The following is a 5,850-nucleotide window of genomic DNA, read 5'->3' on the forward strand; positions in this document are numbered from 1 at the left end:
CTTCTGCTTACATTCTAGCGCAGAGATTAAAACAAACTAATAAAATATGGTGGCAAAGTGCTATTATTAAAAACACATGAAAGAGGGTGATGAGGGAGTGCTAGCTATGGAGGGGTGTTTTCAAAGGATGATGTGTTGATTTGAAAAAGTTTTAAATAGGGACTACAAAAGTTTGTTATCCTGAGGAACTGAAAAAAGAGTTATCTCATACTGACATAGAGCAAAATGGTGTGAAGTGGAGATTTGGGCTACATACCTAGGAATTCAAAAGCAAAAAGAAGTGATTATTTAACAAATCAAATATAAAGGATATATCCATTAAATGACTGTGTAATTACTCAAATGGAATACATCTGTTAAAATACATAACCTTTATCAGAACCTTGAGGTCTCATTGTAGAATCACCAAATAAGAAAAAAATTATTTGGACTGTAATTTTAATATGTTCATTTAATTCTAAAGGAGATCAGCCCTGGGTGTTCTTTGGAAGGAATTATGCTAAAGCTGAAACTCCAGTACTTTGGCCACCTCATGCGAAGAGTTGACTCATTGGGAAAGACTCTGATGCTGGGAGGGATTGGGGGCAGGAGGAGAAGGGGACGACAGAGGATGAGATGGCTGGATGGCATCACCAACTCGATGGGCGTGAGCTTGAGTGAACTCCGGGAGTTGGTGATGGACAGGGAGGACTGGCCTACTGCAATTCATGGGGTCACAAAGAGTTGGACACGACTGAGTGACTGAACTGAACTGAACTGAATTTACAAAGTTTGACTAATGTTGCTTGAAGGAATTTTTTTTTTTTTTTAATTCACAGCTTTAATATTTGTCTTTGTTATGTCAATTTCTTCTGTTACTTGGAAAGAAAAAATGCAACCTCTGTGCTTCTGCTCAATTTGCTATGAAGTTAAAACCACTCTAAAAAATGCTGCCTGTCTAAATTCATTTACCTGAATTTTATATATATTACATTTTGTATTTAAAAAAACTGGGAGTCATATATTTGACTAAGTAAAATTTTGTCCCTATTACATAATGATCACCAGTTCAGTTCAGTTGCTCAGTCGTGTCCGACTCTTTGCGACCCCAAGGACTATAGCATGCCAGGCTTCCCTGTCCATCACCAACTCCCAGAGCTTGCTCAAACTCATGTCCACTGACTCGGTGATGCCATCCAACCATCTCATCCTCTGTCATCCCCTGCTCTTACTGCCTAAAACTTTTCCAGCATCGGGGTCTTTTCCAATGAGTCAGTTCTTCACAGCAGGTGGCCAGAGTATTGGAGCTTCAGCTTCAGCATCAGTCCTTCCAATGAGTATTCAGGATTGATTTCCTTTAGGATGAACTGGTTTGATCTCCTTACAGTCCAAGGAACTCTCAAGAGTCTTTTCCAACACCACAGTTCAAAAGCATCAATTCTTCGGTGCTCAGATTTCCTTATGGGCCAACTCTCACATCCATACATGACTACTGGAAAAACCATAGGTTTGACTGGATGGACGTTTGTCAGCAAACTTAATATTTTAATATGCTATCTAGGTTGGTCATAACTTTTCTTCCAAGGAGTAAGCATCTTTTAATTTCATGGCTGCAGTCACCATCTGCAGTGATTTTGGAGCCCAAAAAAATAGTCTGTCACTGTTTCCACTGTTTCCCCATCTATTTGCCATGAAGTGATGAGACCGGATGCCATGATCTTCATTTTTTGAATGTTGAGTTTTAGCCAGCTTTTTCACTCTCCTCTTTCACTTTCATCAGAAGCTTTTTAGTTCTTCTTCACTTTCTGCCATAGGGTGGTGTCATCTGCATATCTGAGCTTACTGATATTTCTCCTGGCAATCTTGATTCCAGCTTTTGCTTCATCCAGCCCAGCATTTCTCATGATGTACTCTGTACATAAGTTAAATAAGCAGGGTGAAAATATGCAGCCTTGACATACTCCTTTTCCAGTTTGGAACCAGTCCTTTGTTTCATGTCAGGTTCTATCTGTTGCTTCTTGACCTGTCTGTATACAAAGATTCTTTCATGTAACCTCACAGGACAAAAAATTCTTACTACCTGCTTTAAATTTTCAAAATTGCTTTCAGTACTTTTCTTAGAAAATTCCACAATTATTTCTATGTAGATTATATTTTTTTCTAAAATCACCATAACAATCCCATTGAAAGATTTTTGGCATGAAAAATATGTATTTTTGTACTTGATTAAAAAATATGTATATATATAAAATCTAAACTGAGATAACTGAAAAGTGAAATATCATTGTGTAATTTTAGTTTTCAACTTCATAACATAAACCGTTCTTGCTATTTACATTGGCTACTTCCTAGTTAATTTTTGTTACTTGTGTGAATATTTTATAACTTAACTGAAATATATTCAGCTACACATATTAGCAGAGAAGGAAATGGCACCCCACTCCAGTACTCTTGCCTGGAAAATCCCATGGGCAGAGGAACCTGGTAGGCTACAGTCCATGGGGTCGCTAAGAGTCGGACACATCTGAGCGACTTCACTTTCACTTTTCACTTCCATGCATTGGAGAAGGAAATGGCAACCCACTACAGTGTTCTTGCCTGGAGAATCCCAGGGACGGGGGAGCCTGGTGGGCTGCCATCTATTGGGTTGCACAGAGTCAGGCACGACAGAAGTGACTTAGCAGTAGCAGTAGCACACATATTAGTGTACAGTTGGATTAGTTTTCACATATGTATGCACTCATGAAATCATCCCAATCAAGATAAATGTATTAATCATCATGAAACAATTGTAATCCCTCTCTCCGCCTGTTAAGTATTAGTTGCTCAGTCATGTCTGACTTTTTGCGACCCCATGGACTGTAGCCCTCCAGGCTCCTCTGTCCATGGGATTCTCTAGGCAAACATACTGGAGTGGGTTGCCATTTCCTCCTCCAGGGGACCTTCCCAACTGTACATAAAGGAGACTTCATTAATGTGCATTAGAGGATACCCTAAGTTAACTGTCATAGAAAACTGTCTCTTGAGCCTTTACATTCTATACCAATTCTACACCTCTGGTTGGCCAACTGTTTGTTTCTTTATTTAGGTTTTAAGGTGAATGACCTGGGGCTATTTTTTTTCCATCAATCTGACTGCAAATCTAAAGGTGCAGTTGAAATGTCTATTTTTCTTGCCATCCTCAGAAGAGAGTGCTGCAGATCTACTCTATGATTCTCATTCTTTTCAGCTTACAATACAAATAGCTTATTATTTTTTGAAACCTATGTCTTATAATAAAGCAGTGCTGAAAAATTAAATAGAAGAATGTTCAGTTGCCATATAGGCTACGAAAATGATTTGCTGGTGGTGATTTTTAAGCTTGATTCTAAATAGATTTATGAAGAATGGCACTTGGAAGACGTGGTTCAAATTTTGCTATTTAAGGTATCTTAAAATTATAGGCTCACTCTCCCTAAAATTTCAAAAAGTGTAGAGCTGAGGCTCTTAAGGGTATAGCAGTGATAAAAGCTTTCATAGTCATTTCTAAAAAGCAACACTTCATAGTTTTCGTCTCCAGTGGTTCTCTAATATACTTGTAGAAGGAAGGCAACAGAAAACCAAGAATAAAAATAGCTGAGCTCTCCACAATTGGGCTTCCTGCTTACTTTCCCTGTTCAAAAAAAGAGGAGACACCATCTTGCAATAGAGGCTTCCTAGGCAACTGGGCTTCTCCAGTGACAGTTGGCATTTGATGCCCCCTATCTCTTGGTTCTTCTTGTTGCCAATGGTTGGCCTGACCATGGTGGTGAAATGGGAGCAATTAATCTGTAGATGAGGGAGGGCTTCCTTTAACAGTTGAAGGGTACCATCTGGTACGATTCCAAAGACTTGTAGTGTTTTTAATGTGGGAATTTCTCCAAGTTCAAGTAAAGTTTCAGGTATTATGTCATAGCACCAACTGAGTGATAGGTGTTGGAGGTAGTTGAGTTGGTAAAATTCTGGAAAGCAGTCATTTTTCAGCATGACACTATCACTTAAGTCTAGGTGGACAAGGTTGGGACATCTTCCAACTAAGGTAGAGACATCTGATCTCTGCAGATTCTTTAGGTACCAGCTGAGATTCAGCTGGGTGATAGTCTCTGACACATGTGCAACAGCCACCTGTACATTCTTTTCAATGAAATCATAGCACCAAGAGAGGTTCAGTTCATCCAATCTGGAACAGTTGCTCAGCAAAGTCTTCAGGACAGATTCAGAGAATCCAGAACACCCAGAAAGGTTTAGTCGCAGTAAATTTGTGTTCTGAGCAAGATTATCAACAACGGGATCTGAAAGTCAGAGGCCTTCCAGGCTGAGATTCTGCAACTTGGAGGAGTGAGACAGAAGGCCGTGCAGGGTAGACGCATAGATCACAGAGTTCGACAGGTCCAGGTGCTATAGTCGGAAAGGGCTGAAATGTTCAACTGACGGTTGGTGCATAAATGATCGTGGACAGTGGAAGGCAACCACCCCTCGGGACAAAAGCCGACCAACCACATCTGGGTAGAGGTTTCTGCCCGCGAGGTCTACAGTCTGCCAGAGAGACTCGTCAAACGCTAGATGATACCATCTCTTACAAACACTGGAGACTTTCAGGAGTTCAGGGAGGCACAGACAGGAAAAGATTCCTAAGAGCAGCTCATTTGGAAGGCAGTCCCAAGAAACACCTGGAAAGTTCTCTCAGTTTAGCTTAAGTCTGAGGACAATCACAAAGTCCTTGTCATTCCCTTTGCTTTTCAGCCGTTTTCGTGGGGGGCTTTGTGGGTGGCCCAGGTTTGAAAGCAGTTCCTGGGGGATGTTCTCACTGTTCACCTCCTCCTTCTCCAGGGTGGAGACCCCCATGCCTGAAAGCAGTTCAGAAGTCTTGCTAGACTCCCATCCCCACATGAAACTGGTGGTAACGTTGCTACTCTGGTTGGGTATCTCCTGGAGGTGTTTCCTGTGCATGGCGTCTGTAGGTTCAGGAGTTTTAAATGCATGCCTTAATTGCAGAGGTGCCCGCCTCCCGGATTCCCATTTTGCCTGCGTACTTTATGTCAACATAGGTTTGTTTGTATTTTCTGTTATATTATTTATTTGAATTACATAATATATACTTTTTTTCTTTTTGGTTTGACTTCTTTGACTCAACTTAATCTCAAAATTTGAGATATAACATATTGTTGTGCTTATTCTTTTCTATTCCACTTAATTGTATTTCAGTTTTAATTCGTTACATAGACATATCTTAATTCTTTCATTAAGTCATTTGTTAACTGACACTTGCACTGTTTCTGGTTTTTAGCTGTTATGAATAAATATGTTGTGTTTTTTTTTTTTTTGTAAAATCTTTGTATGTGCATGTGTCTTCATTTTTTTAATATAAATTTATTTATTTTAATTAGAGGCTAATTACAAAATTGTATTGGTTTTGGCATACATCAACATGAATCCACGATGGGTGTACACCTGTTCCCCATCCTGAACCTCCTCCCACCTCCCTCCCCCTACCATCCCTCTGGGTCATGCCAGTGCACCAGGCCCGAGCATCCTGTATCATGCATCGAATCTGGACTGGCGATTTGTTTTACATATGATATTATACATGTTTCAATGCCATTCTCCCAAATCATCCCACCCTCGCCCTCTCCCACAGAGTCCAAAAGACTGTTCTGTACATCTGTGTCTCTTTCCCTGTTTCACATACAGGGTTATCGTTACCATCTTTCTAAATTCCATATATATGCATTAGTATACTGTATTGGTGTTTTTCTTTCTGGCTTACTTCACTCTGTATAATAGGCTCCAGTTTCATCCACCTCATTAGAACTGATTCAATTGCATTGATTCAAATGCATTCAACTGATTCAA

The 5,850-nt window shown here is 40.0% G+C and overlaps 1 pseudogene; it reads right to left on the reverse strand.

Annotated features, from left to right (window-relative positions):
- Positions 1 to 2,890: 2,890 nt before the first annotated feature.
- LOC129636565 (S-phase kinase-associated protein 2-like) lies at positions 2,891 to 5,272 on the reverse strand (annotated as a pseudogene).
- Positions 5,273 to 5,850: the final 578 nt, after the last annotated feature.

Source organism: Bubalus kerabau, chromosome 22 (genome assembly GCF_029407905.1).
Source record: "Bubalus kerabau isolate K-KA32 ecotype Philippines breed swamp buffalo chromosome 22, PCC_UOA_SB_1v2, whole genome shotgun sequence".
Taxonomy (NCBI): Eukaryota; Metazoa; Chordata; class Mammalia; order Artiodactyla; family Bovidae; genus Bubalus; species Bubalus kerabau.